The sequence below is a fragment of the Dermacentor andersoni genome, chromosome 3 (genome assembly GCF_023375885.2).
Source record: "Dermacentor andersoni chromosome 3, qqDerAnde1_hic_scaffold, whole genome shotgun sequence".
Classification (NCBI taxonomy): domain Eukaryota; kingdom Metazoa; phylum Arthropoda; class Arachnida; order Ixodida; family Ixodidae; genus Dermacentor; species Dermacentor andersoni.
The window spans coordinates 125,024,943-125,046,063 of NC_092816.1; the positions used below are offsets into that span (position 1 = coordinate 125,024,943).

The window sequence follows — 21,121 nt, forward strand, 5'->3', positions numbered from 1 at the left end:
TATAGCCATCGAGATAACACCTCTGCGATCCTGTAAAAGCGAGGGGAAGCTAACGAAAAGAAACGCTGCTGTTCAGTTCCCGTGAGAGGGAGTATTCGGTCCGCAATGGCTACCCGTTTAATCTGAAGCGGGTAGGCTGGGTGCCATCACATTGAACGATGACCCAGTTTTACTTCGAATGTGATAACAGCCGTCTGCGGGAGACCTGAAGAAAAACCACTTCTGAGTTTAAAAAATTGCTTTGTCAAATAACAGAGTACTGCATTATCTGTGTGCGCGCGCGAACGCGAATTCAAAGACCAAAACCAGCGACAAAACTGGCTATATCGCCTCGCATACAGTTCTAAGGGGCCGTATATGCATAGGTAGACAGATAGCAGACTTCCATTTGTATGCAACAGGCAGTGAACGCACAAAGCGTGACCTCGACTGGACTGTCCCTTCCAATAAATTTTATAGAAAGTCTATAGACATTTGTCTATGACGTCTATAGACTGTCTATAGAAATTTCTTTAATCTAGTTTATAGACAGTCTATAGACATATAACCATACACTTTTTATAGATTAGTCTATAAAAAGTCTGAGTCTATAGATAGACAGTCTTAGACATTTGGCCGTACATTTTTATAGACCAGTCTATAAGCATCTTAGTCTATAGACTGTCTATAGACTGTCTCATCATTCTATAGACGTAGTATAGAAGTACAGGACGGACGTACGTCCACCTCCTGTGCTTCCCTTAAAATCGTCATTGTAACTTGCGTTACGTACGTCCACGTCCTGTCCTTCACTTAAAATTGTCAGCGTAACACTAAGCGCAATATAATCATGAACGTTCACCAGCTAGCCCCCTTCATTGCTTTACTAAATGTATAAGATTCACTTTTCTCCCTAAACAATATACGAAATTTGTCTACAAACGTGAATTTTCATTAATCTATAGACAGTCTATAGACTCTGACGTTTTTAGACTAGTCTATAAATAGTGTATAGCCATACGTCTATAAACTGTCTATAGACTGGTCTATAGGAATAGCCTATAGATAGTCTATAGACTTTTGTCTATACACATTCTATAGACTTTCGTCCACAAAAGTAGAACTGTATAAGTCTATACACTTGTCTATAAACATTCTGCAGACAATTGCCTGGACATACGTCCGTACGTCCTGTCCATCACCTAAAATCGTCATTACAACACTAAGCGCAATATAATCATGAATCATGAGGCTTATACAGCTCTACTTTTGTAGACTGAAGTCTGTGGAATGTCTATAGACAAATGTCTGTAGACTATCTATAGACATTTTAGAGACTTCCATCTGCAAAAGTAGAACTGTATACAGTTCTACTTTTGTAGACTGTCTATAGAATGTCTAAGCAAACGTCTACACAATACATATAGACATTTGTCTATAGACATTCTATAGACTTCAGTCTACAAAAACAGAACTATATAATCCTATACACTTTTTTCTATAATATTCTGCAGACATTTGTCAACAAAGATGAATTTTCATTAATGTATAGACAGTCTATTGACACAGACATTTTATAGACAAGTCTACGACGAGTGTATAAGGCCATAAGTCCATAGCAATCTGCTATCTACAAGTTATTTTACATTTTTGTTTATATATGGTAGCAAAAAATTTTGAATGTATTTATGCATGTGCACCTGTTGCTTTTCATGTGCACTTATGCATTAACGTTAATAGATTAATAATGCTCGTGAACCAGTTGTACTCTCATATATGTTGCATAAACAGAAAGAATTGAAGTGCTGAATCATGCAGTGCAAGAAAGAAAACAAGTGCATTGGCAGTGAATTAACGTTTTTTATTGCACGATACAACAGATGAATTTATTGAAATACATGTCTTATGCTATTATGGAAAGAGACTAAATATTTACACTACTTCCCCTTGGCAAGCATGGTCACCAGGCTGGCCTTGACCTTTGTGTCATTAGTTCCAAAGATGCTGAAAGTGTATGCTGCAAATAAGTAGATGCAACAATGTGAGGCAAAGATAACAATTGCGTATTCTTTGTTCATTAAGTAGCTTCATATATTTACTCAAACCATTTAAGTCAATACTCAATGCGGTTTAAGTATGACTAATGTCTGCTTGTGAATACAAATCAGTACTATTATGCAATGTTTCATTTTATGGCATGATGAGCGATTAAACAGTCCCAACTGCTGCTTGTGCCATAGCAACAGTATGTTGCTTTTAAGACAAGTTCATGTATGACACGTCATTGTAATTTTCCCAAATCATCTCTGTATCAATTGCATAAACAAGGTTACCCAGTTGGACTGTCTGTGCATTTTTTACTCGTAATTAAATATGCCCGCGCAGAGGGATTTACTCAGAAGAGTGACGGGAGTATTCACAGTATCATGCCAAAGATTGTAATTTGTTTTGCTTAATACACATTTAAATGTCCTTCTCATACTATTTAATGGATGGGTAATTGGCTATAACTTAAACAGAAGGAAGATGGATTGAGGGTGTTGATATTGCTACACGCGTGTGGTATTTGATTGTTTGAACGAGGCGCGTGGGCGCCATGTCTCGAGAAAAGAGGAGGAAGAACGAATTGGGCTCGCGCTGTGAATCTAATTGGTTAGCGCTGCAATCGCTCTTGTATATATAACATGTAAATAGTTGCTCGTCTTACTAACTCGTCATTTGCGTAACAATATGGTCACTTAGTTTCTTATAGGTAATGAGGCCTCGTGGGCATGCTAACAGGTTTGCAAGTTAGGTATACCACATGAGCACCCGAAATACTACGCGAGCACTTTGTGTCATGGAGCGACAGATAAGCACCTCCTAGGAAGCAAAACTGAAACTATACTTCGAATGAATGCTATCACAGTCAATTATTTTAGGTGCTCTCAAAGATGAAAAAATTTTCTAGGATTTCGAGATTCAGGACTTTTAGTTAACGCAAAAAAAAACAAACAAATTGAGTAAGAAATGTCATGTCAGTATGCGTGACTTTCATTTTTTTTTCAATAAATGGGTCCAATTACCCTGAAATTTTATGAGGTGGAACGTTTTAAAAATATATTTAACAGAGAGGTTCTCTGGAAACATTGTATGACATATGACAAGACAGCATATCTATGGGGTCATCATAAAATTCCCCGATCTTTTTCCAAGCGTTCCCTGGCTGTTTTGATGAAAATTCCCTGGTAGTCTATGACGCCCGCACCTTAAGTGCAATAAAAGAATATTGTGGTTTAATTCTTGCCAAATACTACCAGTCCATAATATTTAGATAAAACGAATAACTCGTCAGTCACTTGACATGTAATATTAGATTCAACTGAATTTAAACCCTTGTTTAATAAAGCTGACAAGGGCTTGGGCAAGTTCGTAATTGATGACCACACAGCACAGCATGGAAGACAAGGACACAGAGACACACACGTAAAGCAAATGCAACAGTGTGAGGGAGAAGTATTCAATGAGTTATTTTTACGGTTCATTTAGTAGTTTTTCGTATAATTTGATCTCATCACTTATGCCTCTAGTTAACTTTGTTTACCTCTGACTAAAGACTACATGGCAATATGAATCATTACCATTATAATATTTCCTTATGTTACAGTATGAAGAGCAGTTAGACAACCGTAACGGTCGCCGGTGCCAGCAACTGTACGTTTCATTTCGAGACAGGTTGATGTGGCACACAGTGTACTTATAAAAATAAAAGAAATGAGAGAATCCCAAACGATTTCTATGATAATAATTGCTGAAACAAACATACCCGGCTGGACTGTGCGCATTTTTCGGGTGTTAATGCAATATGCCCGTGCTGACGGAACATGCTCAGCATAGTGACTGTAGTTTTGAACAATCACGTTAAGAATTGCTATTTATTTCCGCTTAGAACAGTATGCAATGTCTCTTTTCTCATACTTCGATATGAATACATTTGCCATACTTGCAGTAGAATGCACATGAATGCGGGCGGGGCGTATTGATAAGGCTACTTATCAACTAAAACATGTTACGATCTTTTAGGTGTGTTGATAATGGTAGAACAAGTGCAATGTCCACTAAATTATTTGAATAATCTGCGCGTTATCTACGAAGAAAAGACCACCAAATCGATAATCTGGCTCTGTTTCCTTTTGCACAGCGCATGTAGTGTACAGTCTGTCGAAGACGACACAACTAAATGCGACAGTAATGAAAACCGGAACACTTATTACGCACGACAAGGGCTTCATACATTTGTACGATTAGCACAATGCGAATCTGCGCCTGCAGCCGCCTAGTGATTAACAGCACGTAAACTGCATCACGCAAAAGTTTCAAAAAGCGCTTAAAGCTTTTCAAATAGCCTGAAAGATAACTTCTGCTGCTAAAGTGCTTATAAAAGAGAGAAAAAAATCTTCCAACTATCGTCAAACGCAATGCCTTCAGTTTGAAGCGTGTAAAGGTGCTTCCCGGGACCGAGCGACTAATTTATTGTTCTCTAATTTTTTCGGCTAAGTTGCGAAGCTGCGAGTAACTGCGCTTTAGCAGGCTTCATGCTCCAAAAGCTTTTGTGGTTGCATATATTTAGATTGGGTGAATATAGATATTTCTTCAAATGTCGTTTTTTGCTTGCGGTAACTTCCCAAAATTATTTAGATTTGTTGCCAGGAACTTTAAAGATACTGTTACTTTTAAGCTATACGAAAACGGCAACAAACACACTGCTGATGCATGCCCCGAAAACACGGCCTTTCGTCCGAGTACGCTAGTATTTATTCAACTATACGTCTCTGAAAATTCTTCATGCGAACACAATTTCGAGATATATACGTAAAGCGTGTTCTGAGACTTTCACTACACATGCGGCGCAGTATTCATCGTGGCCGGATCGGGCACAATGAAATGAGATCTACCATACTGGTTGCTCAGCACGCACAATCCGCTTAGTTGTAGCTTAGTATCAAGTTAAAACATGGTGTTCTTTTTTACGCACATCAAGTATGACGCTAAAAGCAACAAGCGTGAGCGATCGATTGCCGCAAAACATTCCGAATAGTAGAAGCGACAACAAGAGCGCGTTATCAAATTATGGAAAGGACAAACCGATACTATGCCCGAGTCACCTGCGCTACATGCAGCCGGTTCGTGCTACGAAATCCGCTCACCTAACCATGAGCGACTGACGCAAAACATCTTTGCTAAACTTACCGTTCAGTGTAGTTGACGTGTGATGCCGCAAAGAGGACATGCATACACAGACACCAACGTCCAGGCAGACACCCCACACCGCTAGTGTTTACGTGCCTGGCGCACTCGTTGAGAATTCAAATTGACGCTGACAGATGGCGCACTGCCATTGCGCATGCGCAGGAGCTCCGCGCGCCATGGCATGCGCGCTCCGAGGAGACTTAGCGCCTTTTCCTTTTTCTTTTTTTTTGTCGCTTTTTCTCTGTCCGCGCGCCATGGGCACGCATCGGGTTGCTTTTCTTTTCCATTTTTCGTTTTTTTCATGGATGAAGAAAATGCGCTGGCAAGTAATGTTACAAACGCTGTGGGCTATTGTATGAAATTGGAACGCACACATGGATGAATGCGCTGTGTGTAAAAGCCGTTACACGGCCCTTCAGGCGCTTGCATGATCGCCAGCGACGATGAGTAATACAGTGCATTTGCAGCATATGTTACAGCGTATCGCCAAATGTGATAACCGCACGTATGCTAGTGCAAATTTTCCGTTCCGATGATAGGTGAAAACAATCAGTACAGCAATGACGTACTAACATGCGTGGCCGCGCACGTATACAGCCTCCGAAATACTGGGTGGGCGCTGGGAATTTGGCAGATATTTTAAGTGAATGAGAAACTTGGATGAGTTTATACTGCAGAACATCAGTGAACGAAAAACTACCTGATGTTAGTGATGTATTGCGTATACAGGGTGGCCAGTTTCTCTAGAACAATCTGCCCACCATCCTTCAACAAATCTGTTGTTACCTGATCCTCCCCAGCTGCCTTCCCCCTTTGCATAGCTCCCAAGGCTTTCTTTACTTCTTCCAGTGTTACCTGTGGGATTTCGAATTCCTCTAGACTATTCTCTCTTCCATTATCGCCGTGGGTGCCACTGGTACTGTATAAATCTCTATAGAACTCCCCAGCCACTTGAACTATCTCATCCATATTAGTAATGATATTGCCGGCTTTGTCTCTTAAAGCATACATCTAATTCTTGCCAATTCCTAGTTTCTTCTTCACTGCTTTTAGGCTCCCTCCGTTCCTGAGAGCATGTTCAATTCTATCCATATTATACTTCCTTATGTCAGCTGTCTTACGCTGTTGATTAACTTCGAAAGTTCCGCCAGTTCTATTCTAGCTGTAGGGTAGAGGCTTTCATACATTGGCGTTTCTTGATCAGATCTTTCGTGTCCTGCGATAGCTTACTGGTATCCTGTCTAACGGAGTTACCACCCACTTCTATTGCACACTCCTTAATGATGCCCACAAGATTGTCGTTCATTGCTTCAACACTAAGGTCCTCTTCCTGAGTTAAAGCCGAATACCTGTTCTGTAGCTTGATCTGGAATTCCTCTATTTTCCCTCTTACCGCTAACTCATTGATCGGCTTCTTATGCACCAGTTTCTTCCGTTCCCTCCTCAGGTCTAGGCTAATTCGAGTTCTTACCATCCTATGGTCACTTCAGCGCACCTTGCTGAGCACATCCACATCTTGTATGATGCCAGGGTTAGCGCTGAGTATGAAGTCTATTTCATTTCCAGTCTCGCCGTTCGGGCTCCTCCACGTCCACTTTCGGCTATTTCGCTTGCGGAAGAAGGTATTCATTATCCGCATTTTATTCTGTTCCGCAAACTCTACTAATAACTGCCCCCTGCTATTCCTAGTGCCTATGCCATATTTCCCCACTGCCTTGTCTCCAGCCTGCTTCTTGCCTACCTTGGCATTGAAGTCGCCCATCAGGACTTCGAGCGTATCGGAATCTTGGAAAAACGCTAACATAATCCTAATCCATAAGAAAGGGGACGCCAAAGACTTGAACAATTATAGACCGATCAGTTTACTGTCCGTTGCCTACAAAGTATTTACTAAGGTAATTGCAAATAGAATCAGGAACACCTTAGACTTCCGTCAATCAAAGGACCAGGCAGGATTCCGTAAAGGCTACTCAACAATAGACCATATTCACACTATCAATCAGGTGATAGAAAAATGTGCGGGATATGACCAACCTTTATATATAGCTTTCATTGATTACGAGAAAGCGTTTGATTCAGTCGAAACCTCAGCAGTCATGGAGGCATTGCGGAATCAGGGTGTAGAGGAGCCGTATGTAAAAATACTGAAAAATATCTATAGCGGCTCCACAGCCACCGTAGTTCCCCATAAAGAAAGCAACAAAATCCCAATAAAGAAAGGCGTCAGGCAGGGAGATACTATCTCTCCGATGTTATTCACAGCGTGTTTACAGGAGGTATTCAGAGACCTGGATTGGGAAGAATTGGGGATAAGAGTTCATGGAGAATACCTTAGTAACTTGGGATTTGCTGATGATATTGCCTTGTTTAGTAACTCAGGGGACCAACTGCAATGCATGCTCACTGACCTGGAAAAGCAAAGCCAAAGGGTGGGTCTAAAAATTAATCTGCAGAAAACTAAAGTAATGTTTAACAGTCTCGGAAGGGAACAGCAGTTTACAATAGGTAGTGAGGCACTGGAAGTGGCAAGGGAATACATCTACTTAGGACAGGTAGGGACTGCGGATCCGGATCATGAGACTGAAATAATCAGAAGAATAAGAATGGGCTGGGGTGCGTTTGGCAGGCATTCTCAGATCATGAACAGCAGGTTGCCGTTATCCCTCAAGAGGAAAGTTTATAACAGCTGTGTCTATCCAGTACTCACGTACGGGGCAGAAACCTGGAGGCTTACGAAAAGGGTTCTACTTAAATTGAGGACGACGCAACGAGCTATGGAAAGAAGAATGATAGGTGTAACGTGAAGGGATAAGAAAAGAGCAGATTGGGTGAGGGAACAAGCGCGAGTTAATGATATCTTAGTTGAAATCAAGAAAAAGAAATGGGCATGGGCAGGACACGTAATGAGGCGGGAAGATAACCGATGGTCATTAAGAGTTACGGAATGGATTCCAAGGGAAGGAAAGCGTAGCAGAGGGCGGCAGAAAGTTAGGTGGGCGGATGAGATTAAGAAGTTTGCAGGGACAACATGGCCACAATTAGTACATGACCGGGGTTGTTGGAGAAGTATGGGAGAGACCTTTGCCCTCCAGTGGGCGTAACCAGGCTGATGATGATGATGATGATGATGATGATGATGATGTTAGTGATGCAGCCGAGATATGAGGACAATGTGAAAGGTATCGGAGGATCGGACGACACACAATGCCCACACCACATGCGTGACATCGGTTCATCGCACACTCACAAAGTCTGCGTTGTCAGCTACAAACATACGAGTCTTTGTGCTGTTAGCTTGCTGCTTGTTTGGAATCCACTTAATGCTAAAGTTGGCGTTCATAACTTCTATTATTGCGATTGGATCCGCGTTTTGCTTTCTTTATTCTACTGCCGCAAAACTCATGCTATGGCAACTGTGAAGACTCTCTTGGGATCGCCGAGAGCGACTACGTAGATCATATCATGTGGTCAACAAATGCGTAGGTATACACTATGTGTATACTGAAGTACACAAAGAGGCTTTACAACAATCTCTGAAGTATACAACTTCAGTGGCTTATATCAAACGCAGCTCCGTATTATCCATCGGTACCTGCGCTTGGTTAGAGCGTACACGGGTTGGGCCGGGATTAACGACTCTTGTCTATTGTCAATGTATAGACGGCATGTAAACCTGAAGCAATAACGATTTTACAGTATCGGTTGTTTTTTACTTCATCTCACGCCTTACCACAATCGGTATACGGGCTGTTCGCACAAGTTAACATAACCTTTGGTGACGTCCCATTCTATGGCTTTTACCGGCGGTGATATAGGTAACCGTGGAAAAAAATTCTAATTGCAAAGAAGTAAACGGGATGTTTCACTTAATTTGTGCCAGATTTTAGAATATGCGAATGCTACGTAGCTGTAGAGCACCAAGGTAATGTTGTTTGCTATCGCTCGGAAACACTCAGATTATTTTTTTGCATTCCCCATTATTAGATAATTAGTGTTAATTATTTTTCACTTATTATACTTAGACGAACATTCTCAAGGATAAAATTGCACAGCAACATTAGAAACTCCCGATACAGCTTGCTGTTGCTCAACACGTGCTCCACAGGAGTGTTTTTCCGAGCGTGAAGCCTGCGCTTACACGCAATGTGCCACGAGCGGTTGGTCGTGAAGCAGTATACACACACACACACACACATATATATATATATATATATATATATATATATATATATATATATATATATATATATATATATATATATATATATATATATGTGTGTGTGTGTGTGTGTGTGTGTGTGTGTGTGTGTGCACGTGAATATGTGCATGTGCGTGTTTGTGAACAACTACGTAGAGTGGGAATAGACGAGAAGAAATACATGCCTTTTTGGCTCTCGTCTATAGACAGTCTAAAGACCAAGAATGAACAACAATAAATAGAGACTGTATGGACTTTTGCCTATAGGTAGTATATAGAGGGGAAATAGACAAAAACACACCTTATCGACTTTTTTCTATAGTCCATCTATAGACTGCGAATAAAAAAAAGGAAATAGAAATCTTGTCGACTTTCGTCTATAGAAAGTCTATAGAGAAAGAATAGGCAAAAATAAATCAAGACTATCGACTTTCGTCTATGGGTAGTCTATAGAGGGGAAGTTGACAAAAAAGAAACAAACACCTTATCGTCTTTTTTTATAGACCGTCTATACACTGCGAATAGACAAAAAGAAATAGAAATCTTATTGACTTTCGTTACAGAAAGTTGATTTGTATCAACGAAAGTCCAAATCTATAGAAAGCCAAGGTCGTATATAAGAATCTACTGACTCTCTATACACAGTCTAAAGTCTTTTGTAAGGGGTGAAGCGAACTTTTCGTATAGCAATGCCGCTCCATGGCATTGCTCTCAGTGGTGTTCAGAAAACAACGAATTCCACATGCCCATCGTAAGATAGAAACACACACAAACACAAAACAAAAGAGAAGATCCGCCAAGTACGTCTGCGTCAATGTGCAGCGCCGGCCTATCACTTATCATTTAGAATGGCGGTAAATGTTCATGTTTAAATCAAAGGTGCCGGCACAGAGAGCGTAACATGGGCGCTCGCGGTTGTTTTGCGACGAGCATGCTGGCTCTTTTTTTTTTGAAATACGATCGCGAGTGCTGGCATCAAAACGCACAAGAGCCTAAATTTGCTTATGCACGTACTTACGTAGCTTCTTCGAGAAAACACTCTAATAAGGGATTTTTTAAAAAAGCTCTACTACATTTAAATGCAAATTTTGTTTGAAAACTACAATTTAATACGTTGAGTCAATAAACCAACCTAATTACTTAACTAGCTGCACATTCAATATTGTCTTAAGTTACTCAAGATGACTGCCAACGATACTTCATTGGTCTCATCCGTCTAACGAGCGCCATTCTACTACGGATTAATTACACGAGACACACAGTAAAGTGCTGCGAGTGTTTGGTGGAACGTACAATCGATAGAAGAGTTCATTTTAATGCGTGTAATACTACCGAATACAACGATATCAAGGCTTATCACTTGGGGAAAAGAGATAAGTATCCAAAATAGCGCAGTGTATTCACCAAATATAGAATCTGTGATCATTCTATGGACAAAAAAAAATAGCCGTACGTTGCTACAATACTATTTCCTAACGTTCGCCTTCTAATATCGAAGCACTATCGCGAGATGTAGGATCTAATGATTCTTTGAATAATTAGAAAAATAGCCGTATGCTGCCACATATAATTTCATACCATTCTACTTGTAATATCTTATATTTGCCAGAGGTAGAATCTGATGATTCTCTGGACAACTATAAACATAACCCTATATTGCCACAATATGATTTCATAACGTACTACGTGTCCAACATTGGGCCTTCGTGTGTGAAGCGAAGGTTAGGCTATTTTGCAAAATTGTTCTTGCTTGGCAGCCTTTTTTTATACGATCTCTTATGGCCAAGCAGAAATCATTCGTTATGGAAGAGCGGAAGAGGCACGACAGAAGAACGCCTAAGCCGTGGTGCTTCCATAGAGGCGGTCTTAACATGACCGGCAGTATATCGACATGTCCATGCTGTGAAAACTACTCTCTTTATTGTTCAATTAGGTAGACCAATTAATCACTCCTTATTACATGAACGGCTTCTTTTATCCGTGGTCCTCGATCCTCCACTGCCGAATGAAAGCTTCGACTTCGCATACCTGGCCAGAGAAGAGAGCCGTTCAAATGCCCGGTCCTCTTCGGAGCCGTGTTCACCTTTAAAAGAGAGATGGTCAGCACTTCATATCGAAAGTTTTTCATGCTGTAATCAGTTCAACTTCAAGCAGTACTTGAATGAGAGTTGTAAGTTATAAAGTACCAAGTGTTGCTTTTCCCACAGAGAATTTTTAAAAATCGCCTGTGGTGATTTTTTAAAATCTTGGTTATGGAGCTATATTTCCCGAACAGGGGCACACGAGAATAAGAAATGGGAGATTCATAAAATAAAAATATGTATAATAAAATACGAGGACATGTAAACACCTTTTATGAGTTGCGGATGCGAAAGCATTAATGTCCAATAAAACATTTCTGAGCTGCCGTCCGAGTTGTGAACTCCTCACGGGCAAGCGAGCGCGTTTACACGCCTGAGGCATTCTGATTTGGCCTTACCGCGGCGCAGTTAGAATGCAGGCAACAGCTTGCGGGGACAGGGAACGCACGCATAACATAGGGTTTCGAGAGCGAGAGCCAGGGGAACGTGGCGCTGGCGCGATGCCCTCTGCCCTCGCAAAACAGCTGGCGCACTATTGCCGCATAAGTTTTCCCTGCCACCCGCTCTGATCCGTCGAGGCGCGCTCGTGACGTGGCGTCGCAGCCCATGGCAAATTAGGTCCCGTTTTTCTGCTACAGACGACATACGCCGGCTTTCTCGCTCAATCGGTCATTTGAGGCTTGCGCATCGAAAGTTTCGTTAAATATTTCATCGCACGTATTGCAGTTTACAAATGGTAGCCGGCGATTTATGAAGGCTTATCCGCTTGGAACGTATTGTGAAGAGGGCACCGGTTTGAAGATCTGCGCCGGGAAACTTGCAGTGAAGTAAATACGCACTGTTGCGCAGCTTACTTATTACGCGCGAGCGTTGATGCCCCGTCGGTCAAATCTGCGGGATTATGTTTGTCGCCGCGAGGGAAGCGAACGCTGGAGGATGAAGGTGCCTGAAGCTGGGCAAGAGTATCGCCGCGTTCACGCCCGTTACGCTTGTGCTTTGACGCCGCGGGGCTCGCTGCGCACGTTCGCGGCGTTTCTTTGCATGTGTATCAATATGATCTCCCTGTGATACAATACCCTGAGACGTCGCACTGCCAAGACCAACATAGCGTCCACGACCGCATTCGCGCCCTCTGTGTTTGTGCTTCGGCGCCGCGGTACCCACTGTGCAATCTTGTGGCGGCCATACGCTTGCAGGTAACCCGCCTGCACGTACATGTATTGGCTCCGATCGTGAGCCGTATTTCATTTTAAAGCACCGCTCGTATTCGAGCATTCCAGATAATTTTCGTATTATCGGTGGTACCTGATTTTACTCGCACTGTCTTTTTTGCTATATTCCATCATGCGGAGGTCCCGCTTCATATCATAGAAAGGATTCGTCATACGCAGAGGTTCGCTCGTACCGTAGGCCACTGGATAAGCAACACTGTGGGCAAGGACACCACGTCGCTTCGACTTGTCGCTTAATTAAAGATCTTGGAATTACAATAGCCGCTTGGGGCTATCAGCACGGAAGGCCAGAGCGGATTGTACAACAGGAACAAGTTTCGAGAAATAGAAATGTTTAGGCGTTTTCTCGTTGTTTCATCTTGCATAAAGAATTTCCCATCGCCTTGAAAGCGGTGGGAAAAATAATCATTCACAGCCCTACGAGCAAGAGAAAGATCAAACTAAAATTAAAAACGCGATAAAAATGCTCAAGACGCATGATTGACAAACTTGGCTCTTGTCAGGGACGGACAGTACACTTCTATTGCTACCACCTAACAGAGTGCCCTGACGAGTGTGAACAGTCCGGCTATGATGCGCATAAAGAAACGTGACCTATTAGACTTTGGCAGAAGTTCGCAGCATAGCATTATTGTTTTTGCCTTTCACAACAGTGCATTGCGAATTACATTTATGCTCTAAAACTGTTCAATGCAACTTGAGATGACAAATCAGAGCGCGCCACAAACATATAAGCATGTGACATCCTCGGCTGTCAGTTATGGCTTTTGGCCAATCAGCAGCAATAATGCTTTCCAACGCTCAGTCGCGTCAGCTCAAGCGGCGCAGATAGACATAATTATGAATAGTGCATGCTGTTGGGTGAGTCGGTCGTACATCGTTAAGCAAGGTGCTACGCAATACAAACATAGACGAGATGTCCATGTTTGTATCGCGTAGCACCTTGCCTAACAGAGACATAATTATGCTCGTAAGACTGCTGACCGCCTATCATAGAAATTTCTTCTTACTTCGGGAGCTACGACGGCTGTTTAGGTTTTGTGAATCGACTTACGCTTACTGTTGGCGCAAGTACTGAAGTTCGCACCTCTGTTACCATTGCATACACACATTTCTTAGACTACAGCGCTCGTCCTTGCAGCGGCGGGAGTCGCAAGCTTGCTGATTTTACGAATAGTTATAGCTTTGTGAATGCGCTTTTCTCCTAAGAATTTTCTTAGGCCAAAATCTGTTGGTAAGTTTGCTTAATGAATTCCGCTCCTGGTTTCTCCCTTAAAACTTTCAAGTGGACACACCTTGCAAACAAAACGGCTAGAATTCGTAAATTGCAATGTGTTCTGTGATATTACTAATTAGAAATTATTTAGTGATATTTTGGTCATCAGTCGATCTGAGTCTGGATATTTAGTGATAGTATATGCGTTGCCTCTTCGAGAAATCCAGTTCCAGGACTAGATTGTGCCTCAGAATGTTCAAGTGGACACGCACTGCGACAAGTCGGCTACAATTCGTAAATTGCTGTATGCGCTATATTAAAGTTCGTTCGAAATTGCGTAAAATTTTGGTCATGAGTTGATGAGAATCACGATTTTTCGAGAAAGGATATGTTGCCTCTTTGAGGAACCCAGTTCAGCGAGTACACTGGGCTATCTTCCATGAGTGATTTTTCATGCGATTAGCATTTTTCTGGGAACTTCACCCAGTTTGCGGTATGCCTATGTATGTCTGTCTCTTTCTGTCCTCGATTAATCTCCTTCACGCCAACTTCGGTTCGACGGGGAGAGTGGGGCTGCTGCGCTCAGGTAATAGACTTTGAAAACAACTTTCGGACTGACTTGGGTCAGTTAGTTGGTGACCCTGGGATTTAATGCCAGGGTCACTTTCATGCCAACTTGGGTCACTCGGTTTGTGTCAATGGGCATGTGCCGCTAATCAGTGAGCCTCTTTAACGAGTAACTGAGTATGTGTCGCTCTTTAGTGAAGTATTTCAACGGAGACTTGGGTCACAACGCATATGCCACTGGGTATGCACCGCACTTCTTCGTAATGATCATAGCATACAAAATATTTAATCGATAATTACAAACCCATAATAATACATAATGCTAATAGCATTAATGCCGCCTATATCATCTGCAAAGGATTGATGCGCTGCCAATTTTGTAAAACTCTGTGAGGTATAAAAAACTTGGTCTCAGCATCATTACGGCCGCTAATATTATTACACGGCGCTGCACACAAGAATTAGCGGGTGCTCACTAAAAGCAAAGACATTTTGAAAATGAACCTTCAAGAAAGGCTGGACCGATTAAATAATACATCGACCTATATAGCCTGACGTGTATATTTTAGATTCAGTAAAAGCCATTTTAGATAGTGTACCTTCAATACAGTGTTCTTCTTTTTATATTTATTACCCAGCATATTAGACAGAAAAATAATCATTTTGGCAGTAAATTCCTTGCTATCATATTAGTTTTAAGTCGAAAACGCTTTACATTGACACATCCAAAGCTCGGGGTTTGTGTGATGAACAGTTTCATTTCGAATTCATTTAGAGCATCACTTCCTTGTACAGTGACGTTCTTAAATAATATATTTTAATGCATAAGGCCGACACATCTGTTACGTGGAGTACTTCCATAATTGAACAAGGTAGTGTATTGAATAAAGGGAAAATCAGACATCCACCCGTTCGTAGCAATTGCTACAAAGGAAACCCATACGGGTTCCTCGAAAGAAAAGCCTCATAGTTGAAGAAAAATTCGTCCTGGTCCGGGACTCGAACCCGGGACCACCGCCTTTCCGGGGCAGCCGCTCTACTACGAACGGGCAATTGCTACGAACGGGTGGATGTCTGATTTTCCCTTTATTCATTACTTCTATCCACCCTGCGGGTTTCCGCAGAACTACTACGTCAAACTCTTGCCTTTGCTTCGTGTTGTCGACAAATTCGACTTCGCCCTGCCATCTGCTAGCCGCCTGGTTAGCTCAGATGGTAGAGCTGCTGCCCCGGAAAGACGGTGGTCCCGGGTTCGAGTCCCGGACCAGGACGAATTTTTCTTCAACTATGAGGCTTTTCTTTCGAGGAACCCGTATGGGTTTCCTTTGTAGCAATTGCTACGAACGGGTGGATGTCTGATTTTCCCTTTATTCATTACTTCTCTCCACCCTGCGGGTTTCCGCAGACCTACTACGTCAAGGTAGTGTATTGTATACTATAAACTCAACTTCTGTAATATTTGCAAAATTCGGAAATCAAATCAACAAAACAACAACTATTACAAAACTGGTCTGCTAGGCATTAGTCAGTCTAATGGAGCAGTAAAAGTCTTTCTGGTCGTGCGTTAGACACTGTTCGACGACCTCGTGGTAGATCGCCTTCGCACGCTCAACCTGCACCTTTGCCTGTCTTTCGGACGGCATAAATATTTCCTTATATACTTGTAGTATACATGGACGGCCCTACACGCATATGACGGCGCACGTTATGATACTTAGCTTTGGAGAAGTTTACTTTCGTGTTTTAAATAGATCCGCACGTAAACAACCATATAGTTTCATGCGATTGCACATGGTAATCGCATCGTTACTTATTTTTTCTTTCCACACGGAAATATCGCAAAAGTTGATGTTGATAAGATGATAAATTTTTGGGACAAATATGGCTATATGCGGTATTGTTCCAGAAGCATGTTCATGTAAGCACCTTCTCAAACAATGCAACCCAGCAAGCAATTGCTGCCAGAAAAGACGCATCAAGAATGCTGTAGTAAACTCGTTATTGTGGCAAATTTTTGAAGACGCGGTGAAACTGAAAAGTGCGCAAAAGAAGAAAGATTCGGCATAAAAAAGCGGGACAGTTGCGCGGGGTAACGTGCTGCAACCTTGTTTCGCTTTTGCGACCCTCTAAAGATTTCTCAAGCATATTCACTCGACTGTTTCTCGAACGATTAAAACCTTTAAATTTGCTGACAATTGGGAGCAATGTTGAACTTACTACATTACACGGGTCAATCACCCACCCTGAATTGTAGTCCCACAAACTTGCATTAGCAGTTACTCTTTTCCGGGAAAAATCTCCTACCAGATTCCATGGCGCCATCCCTGTGAGCCAGGAAACGGTTGTGGTGACGCTGTGGCCGGCCACGACTCCCAAGTTCTTCTGAGTGCTCCTCTTTTTCGCTCTGCAGAAAGACGCAGACATCGTTTTTATTTCCTTTATGGACCGGCGTAAAGGTTGCAAAAAGTGCGAGATTAAGTTTTCTTTACTTGTTACAAATGTATGTTCATCGTTGGCGATTTGAGCCCTTAAAACCAGTAAAAGACATGCACGTATTTTTTCGGACTGCCGGATTTTTCGGACGCTTTCGTGGCCCCTAGAGAGTCTGAGAATTAGACGTTGACTGTATAACTGACCAATAGGAAGCTTTGAATGGTCCGTGGGGCGAACACATGGCGGAAGGAGGACGAGAACAGAAAGGACTGACGCATAGAGCAATGAACGGGAAAGAAAGCGTGCCGCCGCCTTTTTGAAGGAACTAGATTTCGAAAAGCAGTCTTGGCTCACACCAAGATGCAGGTGGCCCTCAGCAGAACCAAAACAATCTCTTTAAAGTAGTGAAACGCCACACTGAGGTGTTGTGCGGGGCCTGAGAGTATGTCAGGACAGTTGACGTCGACTTATCAACTGCTGAGAAAAAATCTCACTTGGGAAAAAGTTCGGGCCTCATACCAATGAGCTTTCTATCAGTTGGTAGAAAATGCTCATATTCGAAAATATTTGTTTCTGAATGGATCTACTATTTGTTCGTATTTGAAAAATGTCGACTCTATTTGGAATGAGTTCTAGCATTTTTGCGAATATATTTTATTCAATGTTCATTTTACTAACCGCTTCCTTCTGTTTTCTTATTCAATAATATAAACATTACTCCTTACTATTCAAATCGGATTAAGTTGTCCTTTTTATTTCTTAACATGCATACTGGAGAGTAACAGCAACGGATGACTTGGTGACAGCCCGTCTTGAGATAAAACGAAGTTATGTGTCATTCACGGAAAACTCAGAGAACTTGGAAATGTCAATTTGATAGACACTCTGGTGCCGCCTCTCTCGGCTGCCGCCTGCCATCTCCCCGTCCTGGGCCAAGGAGGCGCCCGCCTGCCTCCCTCCCCCGAAAAGATATTCTAGTTGCGTCACTGGTTTTTAAAGTATTTTTCTAGAGACGCATGTTTTACCACTACAGAAATACGGTAAAGAAAAGAAAAAAAAACGCATCAGACTAAGAAAGTAACCCAGTTTCCTTTTTTTATGCACGTCCATATTCTATAAGTTCGCGCCACCACTTATTTGCTTTCAGGAATGAAAATTTGTAATTTGAGCGTTTTCATGAAAGTAATAAGACTAAATAGGAACGGACAGAAGTGACACAGAGGGTCAAATAAAGGACTGCCGTTTACATTTTCAACGTAAGATAAGGTCCGCACCTTAGAACAGATACGTAAAACTTTGCACGTGCCGTTTCCCACAAATTTCGTTTGACCCACACAATATGGCGGACACCGTGTTAGTAGTAAAAATAAGGGAAGAGGGGACGTGATGGTTCTTCTATCATTGACACTGTCTCGTCACTTCGACGTCTTCACTCTTTGCGAGCTTAGGGCCATCACTGAGAGGTTGGTGATCATGTGTAGGGCCACCTAGGAGTGTGGAGAAGTCTACTTCCTGTTCTTCGCATATCTCTCGTTGGAACAGAGAAGGAGAGTGTGTTTATATATCTATGAAGCGATACTTCTTATATTTCATTCCCGTGCTATTCCAACTCAATGTTTCTATTTCTAAAAAAATAAATCCATGATTTTTTTGCTCCGAATTTTTAAGCTACATGAAGCTATAGCACATCTATTTTTGTCAGTGCCACACAATAATATTGCAGCTGAGTGACTTGAATGTAGGAGGATTTTAAATTTTCTGTGCGATGCGAGGTAGCGGTAGCCTTGTTGCTTCAGTATGTGACACAAACGAGGAGAATAAGTGCAATGTAGTTGGTTGCGTAGAGAGGTCTAATGAAAGGTTAAGATAAGAGAATAAGTACACAGATGCTAATTATACGGGTAATTCACTGATAAGCTCTACAAGTACCGCACATATATAAAGAAGTGGTCCTTGCTCGAGCGGGAATGCGATTGCGAGCAGTCTTCTCTTTAGAAGCGAGACGGCCTGTTGCCGGAGCGGAAATTAAAGTGCTGAGGAACTGAGAAAAAGCGAACGTTCATCGCCGGTCAACATAACTCCGAGAAGGAGCCATGTAAAGTGCCGTACTAGTCCAGCTGAGGACATTGTCTAGCTTTTCGGGACCCGGAATTGGTTGCTTGAGGCAAAAGCCCACAGAATGGAAATATTCCCGAGAGGACGAGGAAATTGTAAGCCGAAGAAAAAGTCCGGAGTCAGCTTGACGCATTGTACTGGAATACCGATGAACTCAAATTCAGCCTCAGCCGTAGAAAACGTCCTCCCTCCAGATGCGCAAGAATTCAAAGCTCAGGAGTCAATTCAATGGTCAACGGTCGAGAAAAGCAAGAAATGTTTAGATAGTCTTAAAAAAAAAACAAGGAAGACTTGAGTGTTCACTTGAGCAACTTTAAAAGATAGCATGGCGATAAGAAAAATGGTAGACTGTAACAAACATAGCAAACCCTAATTAGCCCAAGCAGGCAAGAGGGCTGTTTGTATGTGGGTAGTTAGTTTACAAGCGGGTTTCATTAAATATCACCAGGAATATGTATCAAGCCGAGGAGCGCTACTAAAAAGCATGATTAGGTTGGGATATTTGTGGAGAAAGGTGACAGAGTTGGTATTTCAGGATGTGAAAGGTATTTACGCTGTGTTTCCTTTCATGCCAAGGTGACATCACCCGCGTGGTACGAACCCTAGTACGTGCGCTTACCCATGAGACAGAACTGCTCGCACTGCGGAATACAGGTGATATGGCGTAGTGATTAGGCGATATCGGTGGTGCTGGAAGCGGAGCTGTTGTAGAACACTATACACGAGACAGCTGCAGCAATCGAATCAAAAAGCCCATGGTTTGGAGACTTAAAAGCTGCCAATTATAATGGGAGCCGCCAGAAAGCTTGCAGAAATGTTTACTGCACCGCTGGAGTGTGCCTGATGAAAAAGCACGCAGAGGCACCCGTGGCTTGTCCGAATGCAAGAAATTATAGTGCACTGTATAGAATTACCATCATCGTCATCGTCGGTATGCCATTGCATACCGACGAAAAACCCGGCTTTCCCTTCCGAAAACAATGCGAGGGTGATTTCCCAAGACCGACGCTTCTGCAGTTTGGATATCACACTGACATTTGCATATGCCTTAAGAAGGCAACAATAGGCAGGACACTCGCGCAGCATAGCAGGTGCGCTGTACAGCAGGTTCAACCGGCGTTTCTGTGATATGTCAACAAAGCCACCGTAGTCGATTCTGCGTTTCCACACCTATTTCCTTGCCGTACTTCGACACTTCGCAGGGCTTTTAAGTCATGGACACCGTCAGTTCCTTCTTATTTCAAGACCCAATACTTCCCTATATAATTAAAGAAGCGACACTACATGTGCTTGCAGGGTTAACTGCAAATGAAGGCGCTTTACTTTTATTGTACTCTGGCAAGCTAAGTAACAGGGCATCATCTATCTTGCTAAATTCTGGTTACTTCTCATCGCGTTATGCAAGGGTTCCTATAGAAATTCCAGAGAACATGAACAATAAACGAAAGTTCTGACGCAACCAAGCTTTGTAGTCAATAAACACAGTGTGCCTTCCGAATCAAATTGGTTTAACAAGAATGTCTTTCAAAGCTACTGCATACAGCGCATTACATAACACAATGTGCTTGTTTTTTTTTAACAGGTGTAGTTTTTACAACTGTCTTACCAACTACATCGAGAAACCGGATTGGGGAGAACAATTAAATTACATAAAGGAATAACCCCGCGAGTATATATTCTCTTGCTTATTTATAGAACTAATGCAGGACCCGCATTTATTTTCCACGAGTAAGGTATTCAATTCTATGCTATTGAACTCACCATTGCACCTTCGTGGCACCTGTCAGCATTTCGCTCGGCCCTCTCTCCTGAATAATAAAGAATCATAAAATCCATCAAAGTGTTTCCAAGCGAAGCTCATAGAATGTTCCTTTGTCGGCGAAAGCACGTTAAGCGGCACTCGGGGCAGCTCACATTACAGAGCAGCTTCACATGCAGCATGGAATACATATGAAATGTTTCTCTAACAGTGATTTGCACCATACCTACAGCAATGTCAGCTTTGCGTGCCTGACGTTGCTGAAGTACGCGTTGGAGCTACCCTACTACGTGCTATAAACTCTAACAGTAG

General features: G+C 42.3%; 1 long non-coding RNA gene across 1 annotated transcript; it reads right to left on the reverse strand.

The window, feature by feature from the left end:
• Positions 1-11,304: 11,304 nt before the first annotated feature.
• On the reverse strand, positions 11,305-20,904 carry LOC126537506 (uncharacterized). The gene is made up of 3 exons (XR_011893061.1): positions 20,812-20,904; positions 16,807-16,906; positions 11,305-11,489 (listed from the first exon to the last, which is right to left on the reverse strand). It is a non-coding gene; the product is annotated as an uncharacterized lncRNA (long non-coding RNA).
• Between the last annotated feature and the right edge of the window lie 217 nt (positions 20,905-21,121).